General features: G+C 48.7%; 1 protein-coding gene across 10 annotated transcripts in view; it reads left to right on the top strand.

Moving 5' to 3' along the window:
- The first annotated feature begins 1,053 nt into the window (after positions 1-1,053).
- LOC119580860 (fasciclin-2-like) overlaps positions 1,054-17,500 on the top strand; it is a 160,854-nt gene continuing 144,407 nt past the window's right edge. For all 10 annotated transcript variants that reach the window (XM_037929052.1, XM_037929048.1, XM_037929043.1 and 7 more), the window contains exon 1: positions 1,054-1,475. The gene's annotated coding sequence lies outside the window, so the exon portion shown is untranslated. The remainder of the gene's footprint in view (positions 1,476-17,500) is intronic.

The following is a 17,500-nucleotide window of genomic DNA, read 5'->3' as shown; positions in this document are numbered from 1 at the left end:
ACACCATTCATTTTTAGACTTTTCTCATCTGCATGCGGATATTAATCGTTCATATTGTAACAAGAACTTTCCAAACTTGCGAAGAGGTTTTAAAAAATACATATCCTATTTTGCTTTTGTTATTATCTTAATCAACCTCACTAGATATCATTTGAGAAAATATCACACCCGTTTTCGAGTCTTCTAACACGCGTGGGGGTATTATTGATCGTTTATATCGTAACGAGTGCTTTCCAAACTTCCGAAGAGGCTTCAAAATAATATCCATTATTTTTCCTCCACTATTATCTCTATCAGCCTCACTGTCACTCGATAAGTTAATTAAATGCCAAGGGATAAAAGCTGATTTCCATTGACACAGCCCGTGGAAGGGCAGAGAGGCAGATGGCCGACGTAGCCAACTGCTATGGCTACGTCGGCCGGGTGGGCGTGGCATGTCGTCTGAAATAAGGCTTTATATATCACCTACAGCAATCTTTGCTACTGTTTTTCCTTTGTTTGTTATGGCTTAATTTGTTCGGATAATGGTGAGGTCTGGCCAGTCGCTCCTATCCGCGTTTGGATGGAAAAAAATTGTTTGACATGATTTTTCCCCCTCGCTCTTGTAAATATTTGCCTTGCGGAAAGGATATAAAGTAACACTAGTAACAGAAGTGTAACCGACCACCGTCCCAGAGCAAGAGAAATGCCTCCTGAGATTTATCAAGTAATAATTGAAAAGCAACATATCTAACATCCTCCCCTTCTATAAAGAATGATCCATGTATCGGAAAAAAAATATATATAAAAAGCAGGGTGTTTGTCATACAAATGCACCGAGTAGCCAGGATGGTATGGCGACGAACGTAAATCTAGTTACCCCCAAAAAAATAAAATAAAAAAATCTGACCAGCAATACATCCCCAGATATCCACATTATCTAAATAAATAAATAAATAAGAAAGAAAGAAAGAGAAGTGTCCGTAATACAGGCGACGGCAGTGGTGGGTGGTAGGGCGACGCGGAAAAGGCTAACCGGCAACCTCTGCGCGGGGAGTTGAATGCGCCGATAGCCGCCATCTTCAGTCGAGCGGTGGCTGCCAGTGAGGAAAGGTCTACGTCGTCCACTCGCTGCTCAACGCCTGTGATTTCACTCTCGGGGGAACTGGTGATGACGGTAATGAGGAGATCTTGAATGGAATATACCAGATCAGATGGGCTGTGTGCTAAGGCTCTGAGAGGTTGAGAGATCCCAGTGGTTGGGTTGTGTTTTTTTTCGTGGGGGATTAAAAGAAATCTAGCAGTTTTTTGAAGGAAAGAAATCGGATAAAAAAATTGATCTTTTCTCGCCTCCCCCTTTTAAGAATTCGACGCAGGTGTGAAACTGTTTATGGGGAAGTGCAAAATCTCGCGACGTGTGACCACATTTTCCTCTGGGGGAAGTGTACTAACTCACCAGCAGTGAGAAGAACAAGGAATCGCCACTGAGACCGCTGGTAAGTCGAGAAACAGTTGAGTTTTTAAAAGGAAAGAGTGAGAGTTCAGTGTTATGAGTTGATTGTCGTAACCTGTGGCTGAGCGTATCTCAGGTAAAGTCCGCTTAGCGTGTTTTCGCCTGTTTATTGCGCCGTTTTATGCCGTTTAAGCGAAGAAGGGATAGTTAGCGTGTGTTTTCTCCGTTCTTATTATGTTTTTCGCGAGATGATGTTGGGGTTGTGGATTTTATGTCATTTTCTTAGGTACTCGATTAGCGGGTTATTGGCGTGTGGGAAAGGCGACCGCTGGCCTTGCTTTGGGGGAGGGGAGAGGAGGGAACTTGTGTACGTGTGTATACTAACTCTTAAAAGTGTACAAGTGTTCGCACGGGTTTAGGGGGGGGTAGGGGAGGGTACAGAGGAGGAGGGGGAGGGGGAGGGAGGGGAGGCCGATTTTGGAATGATGTCATGTACAGGTTTATAAACCACGGGCCCGCTGATCACAGAAGAGGTTGATGGCGCCATGCAATGTGTATATTGCAGTCTGGCGTGGGGCACTTGGCATCAGTCATTTTTCAAGTACTCTAGAGGTTTTTGAAGTCAGCATTTTCACCTGCAACACTTAGATGGCAAGTAATGGGCGATGAGGGACGGGGAGAGATTGAGAATAAAAAACTTTTTTATTTGTTCATTCATTTCACATCTCGTCAAAAAGAGCAGAAGTAAAGACCGTTATATTGTTTGCCCTTGGCAAGTTATAGATCTTTTTTTTAAATTTATGATTTGTTTTCCATCTTTTCAAGACTGATTTCGTTTCTGTTTTGAAGACGGACATGTTTTATTCACAGGATTGTTGCCTATCGTGATATGTCGGTGTTGGAAAGTCAAACATATCTATTCACGGCCGGAAAAAGCCCGATATTATTGCAATTTTTTTTCTCTGCGTATTATATTCTACGAATATTCTTCGGGGTGGACGCTGCATAATTAGGGGGTATGTTACCAGAATTTATGTAGCAAGTTATTTGTATTTATGGATAATTAATTTAATATGAATTATATATTTTTTATGTTAAAACTGAATTTATAGAAACGTTTTTAATATATTCTTTCCCGGAAGAAGCCACACCAACAGAGCCATTGTTGCAACCAAACGGAACAGATTGCGATGGTAAAAACAAGGCATTTGGGGCAGGAAAGCGGCGGTTCTATAATTTTAACATCTTTTCTAAGTTCCCAAGAAGAGAGAGGGGGTTCGAAAACACAAGCAGGAGGCGACGGAACTGCTGGCAAGAAGTTTTCCTCCTTTATTTCTGTAGATTAATATCACTACTGGATTTCATGTGAACCGACAAGAATTTTAACCAAGTTCGTGGATTTTCGGGAAAAAACGACCCAGTAGGCAATTACATTTGTCTGGTGAAATATGCGATATGAAACACTACATGAAAATAGTTTGGTCTTCATCGACTGATCATCATGCACGGCAAAGGCCACTCATGAATTCCCGGGTGCACATAGTCATGCAAGAGTCATGGGACCAAGCCATTCACGGACGGTTGGCCGAGCAGGGACGCCTCTCTCCCTTAAATATTGCAGAGGCATTTTTTTCACTTTTGCCCAAGTTGCAAATTGGCTTAAAATACGTCGAGTCGTTGTCCGCCTGTTTTCCGTCAGTGTGTGCTTTTCGGTGGTTTCCATAATTCGTTTGTATGGTAGTCCAGTGTGGAAAGAAGTGGGAAATGTAGTAATGAGTTGGGTTGGGTCTGATTTAAGGAGTCTCTCTCTCTCTCTCTAGTCCCCCCCTCTCTCTCTCTCCTCTCACTCTCTCTCTCTCTCTCTTCTCTCTCTCTCTCTCTCTCTCTCTCTCTCTCTCTCAATTTTTCCCTCTCTTCCCCCTTGTCTATCATCTCTCTCTTTTTCCCTCTCGTCCTTGTTTCTTCCCCTCAATTTCCACCTTCACTCCCTCCCACTTAAACAAATACAGTCTCACTATTTGTCTGTCTGTCTTTTCCCCTCTCTTTCTCGCTTTCACCGTCTTCCTATTCCATTGTGTGTGTCTGTCTGTCGGTCTGTCAGTTCCTGTCTTTCCAACCTGTTCTCTGGTGCATGTTCCACACAATTTAAAACATTTACTCCCCTCACTGTCTCATGCAAATTTTGTGATCTGCCGCTGTTAAAACATTTTTAACGGTGAATATTTTGAAAGAGTGAATTTCCCGCCCTTGCTGCTGAGTTAATTCGCAGGGTCAACCTCTAGGCACTAACAGTGAAGGAAGGTTGGTGGCCGAATCATTTTTACCAGCTTCGTCATTGTTTTCCTAAACCGAGGGAGGTCGTGCGCCGGTCGTAGTCGCGGCGTCGGCCTGTAATATGGGTGTGGCAAGCTTGCTCCACCGGGCACTCGGGAGTAGCCGACGGGTGAGGAAAACTCTACGGTCCCGACGCGCCCGATTTCGATCTTGTAGGCGGTGACTTGAATGCTGCTAAGAAATCCCTAATGATAAATGTGGGTGGTGCCGAGTTTATAACGAGATAATCTGTGTATCGTTCACTTCTTATTTATTTTGTTCGAATTACTGGCAGTAAATTTTGACGTTGTTATAGCGGGACGTGCAGTAAATAAAGTTGCTAGATTGGTTCATCAATACAGTGGCTCGGCTCAGATGTTTAGCTGGACTTTTTGTTAGCTCTTCCTATTTTAGAATTGGCATTGATCTGCAAAGGCCAGATTTGAATCTATATGACACTACAGTACTTCGATATTAATCTCTGTCGAGCGAATCTCTAAACGTTTATTATAAGGGAAGAAGAGTGTTTAAGAAGCAGAGAGAGAGAAAGACAGAGTGATGGGGGAAAGAGGGACATGGTGGATCGAAAGAGGGAGATGGTGGAGGAAAGAGGGAGATGGTGGGGGAAAGAGACAGTAATGAGGGAAAGAGGGAGATGGTGGAGGAAAGAGAAAGAGTAATGAGGGAAAGAGGGAGATGGTGGGGAAAAGAGGGACATGGTAGGGGAAGAAAGAGAGAGAGATTGGGGGGGGGGGAGACAGACAGACACTTTGAGACCCTTCAGATCGTAAGAGAACATCATTTGTAGCCTAACAGAGTGGAGAAAAAATCCTCCCGGCAGTAAGGAAATCACAGCTCATTCTTAACATCTTTTGGGTCGCACGTTTTGCAGGGCGATCGACTTAGAACTCATTTAGATTTGTATCATAACATCACGACAACATCTTTTCGGTTTTGTGATGGCTCCTTTAGACCGTGATTAAACTGGTGGCATCAAATATCGGTGGTATCTTTTGTAGGGGAGGTTTCATACTATGATGTAGTGTAGATTGAGAGATACAGATATATTTTGATAGAGAGATAGAGATACAAACTGATAGATAGATAGATAAATAGATAGAGATACAGACTGATACATAAAGATATATACAAACTGATAGATAGATAGATATACAAACTGATAGATAGATAGAGATACAAATTGATTGATAGATAGAGATACAAACTGATAGATAGATAGAGATACAAACTGATAGATAGATAGAGATACAAACTGATAGATAGATAGAGATACAAACTGATAGATAGATAGAGATACAAACTGATAGATAGATAGAGATACAAACTGATTGATAGATAGAGATACAAACTGATTGATAGATAGAGATACAAACTGATTGATAGATAGAGATACAAACTGATTGATAGATAGAGATACAAACTGATTGATACAAACTGATAGATAGATAGATAGATGCAAACTGATAGATAGATAGATGCAAACTGATAGATAGATAGATGCAAACTGATAGATAGATAGAAATACAGACTGATAGTTAGAAATACAAATTGATAGTTAGGTAGAAGTACATAATTGATAGATAGGTAGAAGATACAAATTGAGAGATAGGTAGAAGTACAAATTGATAGAAGTACAAATTGATAGATAAAGATGAAAATCGATAGGTAGTTAGGTAGTTAGATTGATAAATAGATACAGTATATGCAATGTGACGAAAGTACCGGATGTTAAGTTCAAGTGTGGGGAAAAAGGAAGGAAATCTCTTACCAGTGTACGAAGGGGTCCGTGCTGTACTGTATAACGTGCATTCTTATTGTGTAAAGAGGAAGTGTGCTTTTTCAGTCTGATAATTACGGCCTCAAAGGGTCCCATGTCTCACTGTGGGATTTACAGGGACTCTGCCATTTTATCCTCGGTAGGAGAGGAACCTTATTACCGCCTGACTGGCACAGCTGGACTGACGTATGTATTTTGGAAAGTAAGGCACGAAAGCTTGCATTCAGCCACGCGCGCGTTGAAGGCCTGGCCGCTGCTCTGCTTGGGCGAAGCATGCAGCTGAATTAAAATCTGTGTCGGAGAAATTCTGTGCCCTGGTCATTGGGGGCTGAGGGTAGGGAGAAGGAGGGGGGGTCTTTCAAGAAGTAAGTTCGTGTTACTGGTTGGATTAGGGCCTCGGGCGGTAAGGAATTGTGTGCTGGAGGAAGAGGAGGAGGAGGAGGAGGAGGAGGAGGAGAGAGGAAGGAGGAGAGGAGAGGAAGAGGAAGAGGCATTAAGGAGGAGAGGATATACGAGAGGAAGGCAGAGGAGAGAGGAAGAGAAGGAGAAAGGCATAGAGGAGGGAAGAGCGCGAGGAGGAAGAGAAGGAATTAAGAAGAGAGGAAGAAAGAAGAGGCATGAGAGAAGAGAAGAGAGAAGAGAAGAAGAGAAGAGGAGAAGAAGAAAGGAGTAACGGTGATAGAGGCAGAAGGGAAGAAAGGAATAAGGAGGAAGAGGAAGAGGAAGAGGAAGAGGAAGAAGGGTAGCTGGAGAAGGAGCTAGAGCTGTACAAAGAAGGGAGTGTAGGCCAGTCTCACAGCTGATTCAGTGAGAATATGTAAACAAGGCTATTTGATGGTTTATATTTCATTTTATGTTTTAGAATATTATTTGGTGTATGCGTCACTATGCCCGTCTACATGTGTAGACAAGTGTCCACTGGGTGAAATTAGCAGCTGCAAAGTGAAGGCTCAAATTCATGAATCATTATTTACTCAAGAACCATTTATATATAAGAAGTTAATGGTGAATTTAGCAGTTGCTCCTGCCATGAGTTAGATTAGGTTGGCGGTGCTTCCCCAAAAGTAGTGCTTTTAAACGCCAAAGGCCAAGCAAAGGTTTCATTATGCAGGACAAGGAGCCGTATTAAGTCTTATTTACGAGATAATCGGCGATTCAGCCCCCTCGCAGCCCTACGAGAAGTAGCTGCTAAATGTATCAGTCATCTGGGGACGTACTTAAAGCTTTGCAGTCGCTTGATGCTATAAAACAGATTTTTCGACACCACCCTAGCCACCGCATGATATGTGTGTGTGTACTTGGATAGTGCCTCCTCAACGCCCTCCACCCCCTCAGGCAGCTCCCCTGCTCCCTTCCCCCCCTGCTATTTCCTTTACTCCCGTTCCCTCTCCTCTGTTTGCTCCCTAGATCCTCCCTCCCCCTCTATGAGGTCCATGGACTCCATCCGTCTCCCTTTGTCAGTTCTCTAGACTCCCTTCTTCCCTCCCTGTCCCTCTGCGAGTTCCCGGGCCTCCCTCCCTCCCTGACCCTCTGCAGGCTCCCAGGACTCCTTCCCTCCCTCCCCCTAGCTTCCCATACCCCAAGCAGTGCAAATAGCAACCCACGCTGGCCACCGCGGTTTCCTACACCCTGTGCTGCCTGCCTGGTCTCGCGTCGGGACCGCGTTGCCACCGCCGCGTTGCCGGGCTCGACTAAGGTCCCAAGGTCGTTCTTCCTCGCCTCCAAGGTCACCCACTCCTTACCAAATGACCCGCGGACATGCATGTAGAGTGAACCCCGTCGCCAGTTGCGCAAGGCCCGTCGTTGGCTCGGGCGAAACGAGTCGGACGCCAGGGCTGGGAAGGGTTTGTTGTGCTGGAACGTATAGTGCATTGGTGGGGGGGGGGGGTTATTGCAGCTCGTCCCTGCGTTCTCAGTAGAGGCAAACACTGTGTTCTCTAGTTTAGACCTGCGTTTTCTATAGAGGCTAATGCTGTTCTCTAGTTTAGCCCCAGGCTCTCTCTATAGGTAAACACTGTGTTCTGTAGCTAGTCTCTTCGTTCTCTCTCAATATAACTTGTCACTGCGTTCCTTGTGTTACCAGAAGTGTTTTCTTGTGTTTTAATATCAAGTTCGGGTGATCCATAATGTAGGCTTCAGCGTCTTCAGTATTTCCTTTCCTCTTTTTTCTCATTATGGTTTGAATAGCTCTCTCTCAAGGGACTCTCGTATCGTAATTCTGTATCTCTAAGACTCGGGCTCTTCCTTCTCGTCCTCCTGCTAATTAGTCTCTCTGCTCCTATCGACCACCTCGAGTAAGACGTCTCTCTCAGCGTCTCCAAGTGGTCCTTAGTCCTACGAATGGAGGAAGAGGAGGGGGCGGTAATATAGAAAAAAGAGGGATAACGATGGGGGCAGAAAATACAGTTGATAAAAGTAGCAAGGGGCGAGAGAAGATGGGAGTGTTGGTGTGGGTGAGGTTCCGGGTGTTAGGGTTGAGTGGGTAAGGGTGGGGGGAAGGAAGGTGGGGGTTGGTAAGGAATGGTGGGGTTAGGCTCGGGGTGGGAGAGCGTCGTGAAAGAGGCGAGGGGGTGGGGTTGGGGAGTCGGAGCAGGGGAGGTTGTAGGGGAGGGTGGGGGGTTTACATTACGGCGAGGGGGTCGATGGCGTTAGGCTTGCTAGTCCGGCTGCAGATCCATTGTTTCCGAGGCGACGGAGCTTTCGGCCGACGGGGGCCTCTCCTCGGGGTCCTTCGGCTTCGTCTGAATGGGCGCGGGGAGGGAGAGGGAGCCTAGGATATCTCTTTTATTTGTATTTGTCTCTTTCTTCTTCGCGATGGGTCTGGGGGTGAGGGTGAGTGCCCCCCTCCTTGCTACTGCTTTGTGGATCAATTATTACCAACCTAGTGACCCAGTGCCCTCCGCTACCCAGTGCTCCAGCTGTCGCCGCCCAACCCCAGATTTCCTGTTACCTCTCAGTGGCCCTGCCGTTCCCCTTCCCCCTTCCCCCGTGCGCTCTCTCTTTCTCCATTCGCTCACTCCTCCCATTCGTCCATTCTCCACATTCCCTCACTCGCTAATTCCATCGCTTTCCTCCATTACCACAATCCTCCATTCCCCCAATTTCCCTCATTCTCCCCATTCCCTCACGCTTCCCCATTCCCCAGTCTCCCTCACTCTCACCCCATTCCCTCATTTCTCTATCCCTCTTCCTCTCCCTTTTTATTCCTCCATTCTCTGATGTTCCCTCTCCGTCTCTTCCCATGACCTCCCTTACCATTCAGCCTCCCCTCCAGGCTGTGCCAAAGGTCGCGCCAGCTTTAATCAGCTCCATGACTCTCTTTCTTTTCCTCCTTGTGATATCAGCCGCTACGCCCATTCAGTGCCTTCGTGTATGACGGGCGTGGCGTGCCCACTGAGCACGGTCCTTCTGGCAGTCTATTTATTTTCGTTATTATTATTCTGGTACGGCCACTAAACACGATCCTCCTTCGATATTGTTGCTGTTTTTGTTATTATTATTATTATTATTATTATTATTATTATTATTATTATTATTATTTTTATCATTATCATCATCATTATCATTATCATTATCATTATCATTATCATCGTACGATATCTTGCAATGTCTGGTTTTCTGGTCTCCTTCTGCGTGGTTGCCCTTTATGGCCCCCAGACGACGTCCTCCATCATCGCGAGCTGAGGGAACAGATAAGGCAGGCGGAAAATCGACCTTATAAGTAGGCGAGCCCGACGCAAGCAAGCAAGCAAGCAAGCAAGAGAGAAAGTAAGCAAGGAAGTAAGCTCACAAGCCCGGCCTTCTTAGTTAGGCTCTCTGCAAGAAGGAAATGGTGAAGCAATGGAGGCAAGGAAGTGAAGCGGGGAAGCGGAGGGAGGAAGCGAGTGGCGGCGGGCATGGGGCAGTCCCGACCATGACCCTGCAGGTGGCGCTGGTCTGCCTTCATGCACCAAGGTTACCCGCTCGCCAGGGATCACTCCTCGCCGGACGACAGCGAGGCCCGGACATGCCAAGGGATCTCGTTGCTTTTGTTAAGTGTCGGTGCTGGGGTCATTCAGCGGGCGGGGGGGGGGGGAGCTTCGTTTGTTTGCGTCCGTCTGCCGCTCTGACTCTCTCTCTCTCTCTCTCTCTCTCTCTCTCTCTCTCTCTCTCTCTCTCTCTCTCTCTCTCTCTCTCTCTCTTCTCTCTCCTCTCCTCCCTCCCTCCCTCCCTCCCTCCTCCCTCCTCCCTCCCTCTCTCCCTCCTCCTCTCTCTCTCCCTCCCATTCCTCCTTTCTCTCTCCCTCTCCTCTCCTCTCTCTCTCTCTCTCTCTCCCCTCTCTCCCTCTCTCTTTCTCTCTCTCTCTTCTCTCCTCTCTCTCTCTCCTCTCTCTCTCTCTCTCTCTCTCTCCTCTCTCTCTCTCTCTCTCTCTCTCTCTCTCTCTCTCTCTCTCTCTCTCTCTCTCTCTCTCCCCCCTCCTCTCTCTCTCTCTCTCTCTCCCTCTCCCTCTCCCTCCCTCCCTCCTTGTTTCTTTCTCTTGTCACTCTTGCCACCCATTCAGTCACTCCCCGACTGCCTTTTCTTGTGCATTAAAGCACATTGCTGGCGCTTGGGAGGGATTGTGTCTTCATCGACGGCTGATACTCGATAAGGACGGACGTGCCCCTCGGCCTTGGTTCCACGTGCGCTTCCCGTGCGTTGCGTTGTCCGCCGTGTTTTTTTCCTAGTCGTGGCATGTCGTCTTGCAAGGTCGTGGACAGATACCAAGTGGCGGGTAGGGGTTGGGGGAGGGAGAAGGGGTGATTCATCCCCTCTCCCTGCTCCCTCTTCTCTCCGTCCACTCACTCCTCATTTTCCCTGCCTTAATCTTACTATCCACGCTGCTCTCATGTACTCTCTGGCTCTTAAGCCCAAGCCATCTGCCCCCACCCCACCCCACCCCACCCCACCCCACCCCACCCCACCCCACCCCACCCCACCACCCCACCCCACCCCACCCACCACCCCACCCCACCCCACCCCACCCCACCCCACCCCATCCCACCTCACCTCCCTCTCAGACGTTCTCTTAACCCCCCGCCACGCCATCCCCTACCCCCTCTCCATCTTCTCCTACACCCCTCTCTCTTCTCCTATCCCCCTCACTCTTCTCCTATCCCCCTTCCTCTTCTCCTACACCCCTCCCTCTTCTCCTACACCCCTCCCTCTTCTCCTACACCCCTCCCTCTCTCCTACCCCCTCCCTCTTCCTACACCCCTCCCTCTTCTCCTACACCCCCCCCTCTACCTCTCTCGTCCACCCCCCTCCCTCTTCTACACCCCTCCCTCTTCTCCTACCCCCCTCTTGTCTCCTACCCCCTCCTCTCGGACCCCCCTCCCCCTGTCTTCCTCTCTCCTCCCTCAGCTTCCATTACACGCTTCCTGACAAGTGTTTCCTAGCCCCTTGTCCGTATCCCTTGTCCCTACCCCTTGTCCCTGATGTTTGCCTCAGGGTCCGCCCCTAACAGGCGAGGAGACAAGCTACGTGTGTAGGCCTTTTTTTATGTACGTTCGGTTTTCCACATTGGTAGCGTTTTGTAGTGGCGCAAAAGGAGTATCATGAGGAAGGGGAGAGATAGGTGAATAAGATGAGGATAGAGAGAGAAGAATAACGGAGTTGAGAAAGAAAAGAGATGTGTGGAATGAGGAAGAGAAGGATGGAACGAGTGGGAGAAAGAAGAGTGAAGAGAGGAGGAAGGGTGGAGCGAGAGGCTGATGGATTGCAACACTCCTCTTTTGTTTATCCTCGTCTGTGTCGTCACGTTTAGGTAATTATCTTCCTAATTGTTTGTTGTGTCACTTTTCTATCTTCTCTCCGGCTTCTCTCTCGCCCACGGTGTTAGGAGAAGTGGTGTTGACGCCCTGGTCGTTCTTGGTGGTGTTGCAGAAGGTGCAAAGTGACTGTGGGAGGGAGCGCTAGGGTTCGTGATGGTCGTTGCAGGTCGTTACAGGCCGTTGCAGGTCGGGCACACTTCCTTCTGCCCCCTTGTGACCCTCCTTGTGGGTGCAGGATCCAGGGCGTGACGTAAGAGAGGTTTGTAATAGCGGCGATTGGGCGGGCTATTGTTGGCCGCCGAGCAGGATTTATGACTGATTCGGTCCGCCTTCCTTGCTACGGCGCACGGTGTGTTTGCTCCTCTCTCTTTCTCTTTCTCTTTCTCCTTCTGCGTTTTCTTTCCTTCTCTTTCTCTCTCCTCTATCGATCTTTGCTTCTTTCTTTCTTCTTCTCTCCTGTCTTTTCTTCTTCTCTCTCTTTCTTTCTCTCTTTCTTTCTTCCTTCTCTTCTTCTTTTTCTTCTTCTCTTTCCTTTTCTCTTTCTTCTCTCTCTTTCTTCTTCTTCTCTTTCTTTCTTCTCTTTCTTTTTCTTTCTTTCTTTCTCTTTCTCTCTCTCTCTCTCTCTCTCTCTCTATCTATCTCTCTCTATCTATCTATCTAACTATCTATCTATCTCTCCCTTCTCTCCCTCTTCCACTTCCTCTCCCACTCCCCCTTTCTCTTTCTCTCCCTTCCCCATCCCTTTCCCTGTGGCATTTCCATTGTATGAGTTGAGCGACAGCAGAGGACAAGGTACCTCGCCTGTCACTTGCCAGAGACTATAAATATACACACACTCGAACTTTTTACAGTCAATTGCGTCCTTTAAAGTATCTATCACACAAAAGAAATTTGAAAGAGGGTGGTGAGAGAAGGAGGGAAGGAGGGAGGGGAGAGAGAGGAAGAGAGGGATAGGGATAGGGCAGGTGTGAGGGATAAAGAGAGAGAGAAAGAGAAAGAGAGACAAGGAAAATGTGAATGCATATTGAACATCTAAGGCAAAGGTGCCACTGGGAAGCGTGTGTGTGTATTGTATATTGTATTCTCGTGTCACTTGCGAGCGTGACAGGCCAATCTTTCACGCTGCACAACGGACTGTCAGTTCGAGTGGAGAATTGGTGAGGGGGGGGGGGGTTATGGAGTGTGGGGAGGGGTATTGAACGTGGGTGTGGGCATAGATGTAGGCGTGGGTAACCTGGTAGTCAGGGTTGTAGAGGTTAATTATGTGCGTTCATTCATTAATTTATTCGTCCATCCATCTATCCACCCATCCATCCATCCATCCATCCATCCATCCATCCATCCATCCATCCATCCATCCATCCATCCATCTATTGAGGTTCACGTACGGTTTTGAAGGGGGGGGTGTTCATGGGGGTGGGCGTGGCTGCGTTACCTTACGGTAATACGTATTCGTCGACGTCGAGGAGGTGGAAAGGTGGGTGGGTGGGTGGTGGGGGCCCCCATTACGCGGTGTTCGAAAGGGTTTTGCTGTCGCTGTCGTCTTCCTGCCTGGCTGTCTTTGTGGGGACGATTATCCGTTTCTTAGGGTCGCCTCTGACTTTGCTTTGTGTTCCTGTTGTTCGTGTTCCTGTCCGTGGATTCTCGGTCCGGATGGATTCTTTCACAGCCCTAAGTACTTGTTACATCTTTCCTTTCTCTCTGGGGTTTTCTTTTCCCTTTTCCCATCCCTCGTATAGGCTACATTTATCCTTCTCTCTATATTTTCTCTTTCTCTCTCTTTATTTCCCTCGTCCTCTGTTTTCTTCTCATTTTCCTTCCCTCCCCTCCTCTGCACTCTTTATCCCTTCTCCCTTCTCCCTCCCATTCCATTCCTTTTCCTTCTTCCTTTTCCTTCCATTCTCTCCTTTCTATCTTCCTCTCCCTTATCCTTCCCTCTTCACATTCCTCCATTCTCTCTGTCCTCTTTTTCTCCCTCCGTCTACTTGTTTCCCCCCCTTTTTTCTCCCTCCCTTTTACCTCCCCCCTTTATTACCCCTCTACCTCATCCCGTCATCCTCCCGAAACCTTGAATCCGAGTGGGATTGCAATCAAGTGCACGCTCGTTGCAGGAGACGAGGCGAGGAGTAGATACTTCGATAACGGCAAGCGCGCAATATGCGTACGTGTGTAGAAGGGAGAAGAGGGAGAGGGGAAGGGGAAGGGGGGGTGGGAGAGGGGAAGGTGGTTAGGGGGTGGAAAGGTAGTTAGGGAAGGAAAGGGGGTGGAGGGGATAGTGATGGGGGAGGGAAAGGGGATGGTGTAGGGGGTGGAGGGAGGGGTGATTCAGAGTAGGGATGGGAGGTAGTAAGGCATGGGGAAGGGGTTAGAGGAAGGGGGAAGGGGGAGGGGGGAGGTCACTCGTCACAGCTGAGTTAACCCGACAGGATGTGGCAAGCTCCTTGAAGAGCTCTGAAGAGGAGAGGAACAGGACCTAAGTACTCCCCTTTTTCAGGTTTTATTTTTAATATTCTCTTCGAGCTCCCTGGCTTCCTTTCCCTCCTTGCCTGAGAGTCCCCCCTCCCCTCCCTCTGGCTCCCTCCCGTATCTTCCCTTTTTTTCCCTACCTTCCTTTCTCTCTTTTTCCCCTCCCTTCTTACCTCCCTACCTTGCTTCCTTTGCGTTCATGTCAAAGCGGAATGGAGAGGAAGGAGGAGCAGATGCGTGGCATGTAGCTGAAGGAGTCAGAAGTAGGCTGAGAGAGAGGTTGGAGTAGGAGTAGGAATTAGGGGTAAGGGTAAGAGTAGGGATAAGGGCAAGAGGAAGAGGAAGAGTAAGAAAAGAAATAAATGTTTTCTGTGTGTTTGAGAATCTGCCAAGGCCCAAGAGCCAAAGCCAGTTGACACTGCGAGTGAGGCAGACACACAGCAGGTTGGAAGAGCCTCCGGGAATCGCAGCATGAAACCCCAAAGAGCGACTACTGCCCCGAGTATGTAAAATTTGGACACGTGTTCTCTTCGGGCTGGCATTTGGTCATCGCTCTTGGCACACTGGATGCCCGTGCTTAGGGAGCTTAACAGGAACAATAGCAGCTAACCGAGGTAGTGTTCAAAAGGGTTGAGGGATAATGCCTTTACAACGAAGCTTCTTCACTGATAACTTTTGTGTCGCCGGGGCGTGGCGTCAACCTGCGGAGCCAGTTTTTACGCGCGCAAAATTTTCACAATGGACATGCCTTGCGCGGGAAGTGAGTGAGTGTTTTGTCGAAGGAGCACGCAGTTCCCAAGTGCCTTTTTTATAATTTACCTTTCTTGCGTGCATTAATTTTTCTTGTCCAAGCTGTGGTTATGACGCAAACTGTTTTCGCTATAACTGTCGTCTGATTGTGTACGGAGGTTATGGTGTACGCCTTTTTTATTATTTTATTTAGTTTGTTTGTTTGTTTTTATTGTGTGTGTGCGCGTGCGCGTGCGTGTGTACATTTCACTAGGAGAGTAACGCAAGAAGTCCCATCGCCTCCCAAAGCAGAGCGCCGTTCCTGGCGAGCCCCTTGAGTTTTTCCCTTGCAAGCTCCCTGTGACTTGCAGAGCTTCCCAGCAATCATCCACGCAACATACCTTTCTTGCAAGGGAGGTTTGCTGCCCTCCGCCGTGAGAAAGACCTGAAATGATTAAATCTGGGGGAGACGCTGGCGATCTACCGGCAGCTGCTGCTCTTTTGTTTCTCAGGCGCTCCTCCGAGGTGACATTTCACAACTCTCGCTCTTGCTGTTGTTAGGCAGTTGTGGGAAGAGGCTTTGCGTAATGTAGTCTTTGTCTCGCGTTTTTCATGTTTTTTTTGTAAAGTTTTGTTGTAGCAAAATTTAAGTTTCTCTTGAAAATGCTTTTGTCGACGCGCCTCGATATTGCGCAGGACGTAAATGTCCGATGTCGCCATGGGTTTTTAACGTCCTTTAATTGTTGTGGTTCTGGACCGTAATTGCCAAGGGCCGAGAAAAGTCCTCCTTCCTTCACCCTTTTGTTATCTTATTTTCTTTCTTTTTTTTAGGGGGGGGGGTGCAATTTCGCGCGAGACCGTTGGCGCCGTAATTTCAAAATTGCACAAGTTCGCCAAGGATCGGTCAAAAAAAAAAAAAAGGATGAAAAAAATACAAAAGTTGGGAGAGGGGGGGGGACAGGGCGAGAAACGAGGTAAGAGTCGTCGAAAATCCTCATTTCGTCCACTCGACCTTCGCCCTTCGGGACAAGCTGGCCCTTCATGCCGCATGTAATATTCCTCTTGATTGCCAGTTACGTCGACGGTGATTGTGGTCATTTCCCTCCTTCACTCCCCCCTCCTTCCTCCTCCCTCCCTCCCTCCCTCCCTCCCTCCCTCCCTCCCTCCCTCCCTCCCTCCCTCTCTCCGTTCCCTCTCTCCCTTCCCCCCCTCCCTTCCTCCCCCCTCCCTCCCTCCCCCTCCCTCCCACTACTCCCTTCCTCCCCCGTCCCCTTCCCTCTCCCCTTCTCCCCTTCCTCTTCCCCTCCCCCTTTCCTCTCGTCCTTCTCTACTTCTCCTAAATCCTCCCCCTGTTTTCCTGCTCTTCCACCTTTTACTCCCTTTTTCATCTTTCCCTCCGTTTCCCCTCCTTTTGCTGCGCTCCTTCTCACCTTCCTTCCTTCCTCCCCTCCCTCCCTCCCTCTTAGCCCCCCTCCTACCCTGTTTCCCTCCCCCCCTTCGTCCCATCCCACTCCTACCCACCTTCCCTCCCTACCTCCCCTCCCCTTGGTAATTTGCACAGTGTTAGCAGTTCGCAGCTGCTCACGGGTCTGGAAAGGGGGCGGGGGCGGGGCGGGAGAGGGGGGGGAGAGGCACCGGGCTCTTCTCTGGTCGTTCTAGGTACATGACCTCTCTCGGCTTCTGTTGCTTGAGGGAGGTGTTGATTGGGCGTCTTGTTGCAAAGGTGTTGCATGATTCGATGATGTTGAGTCTCCTTCCTCCTCCCTCCTCCTCCTCCCTCCTCCTCCTCCTCCTCCTCCTCCTCCTCCTCCTCCTCCCTCCTCCTCCTCCTCCTCCTCCTCCTCCTCCTCCTCCTCCTCCTCCTCCTCCTCCTCCTCCTCCCTGTCATCTTTTTTTTCTCTCTTCCTTCATCCATATTCGGTGCAAGATGGGAATTTGTGATAAGGAGATCCGTGGGTGGGAAGGATCTATTTCCGAAAGAAATAGATCCAAACTTCCTATAACTTTGTGTTATATTGTATTCCATAATACTCCTGGTCTTTCCTATTTGATAGACGCCTGTTATTTTGTTATTTGTGGCGGATAATGTTTCCGTAATTGGTATCGTTCATAACATAAATATCATTGTTTCTTCTGCACGGCTGACTGTGGCTGGGCTCTCCCTGTGTCTATTCCACAGGTGTGCCGCTCGCCAGCCACACCGGTGATCTACAGGTGTTGCTGCCAGTTGCGTGGGAGGTGTATACATTTTTTTTCGTTATTTATATGTATTTTTGTGTGTTATATGTGGGAGATCTGTAGTCTCTGTCGTTTCTTCCGTATTCGTGGGGTCCTGGTCAGCAAGAGCGTGCCGCGGCAAGTGTAAAATATTCATATCTGTTTTTTTCTCTTGTATAACCCTGTTTTTTTTAAGATGGCAATAACGATAAAGGCAGCGACGGACGTTGTAGATAGCGGCGATATGCGAGGAAATCCTCCCCCACCTCCCACCCACCCCGTAGGTCCCCCCTCGGCCCGAGAGGCATTGGGAGTGCAGCGCGCCTCCCTCGGGATGATTCCGTAACTCTTAGCACAATGGCCGGAGTTATTGTCTCGCCGCGGCAGTGTCTCAGGGCGGCCCGGATGCATTTATTGTTCCTCCCTCAAGGTCAGCGGGTCTCCTTTTGTCTCGTCTCCATCCCGGGCGGGAGGAGATGCGAAGGATGGAGGGAGGGAGGGACGGAGGGCAGATGCTGCGCGCGGTGTCCAGAGAGAATGGACGCGGGAGGATGGATACAAGGGGACAGATGAGGACGGGTGTTAACGCTGGTGCACGGAGGCAGATGTAGACAGCTGAAAGCGCCGACTCGTTTAGATAGCGAGAGAGGATAGGCGAAACATGGACAGGCGACACGTCGCTGCTTCATACCAGGTAGGCTAGACATGCAGTCCGTTCATTTGATATGACTGAACAACGAGTGTAATAAACAT

The sequence above is a fragment of the Penaeus monodon genome, chromosome 14, assembly GCF_015228065.2.
Source record: "Penaeus monodon isolate SGIC_2016 chromosome 14, NSTDA_Pmon_1, whole genome shotgun sequence".
NCBI lineage: Eukaryota > Metazoa > Arthropoda > Malacostraca > Decapoda > Penaeidae > Penaeus > Penaeus monodon.
The sequence above is the reverse complement of the archived record's forward strand: the minus strand, read 5'-3'. Positions and strand labels throughout refer to the sequence as shown.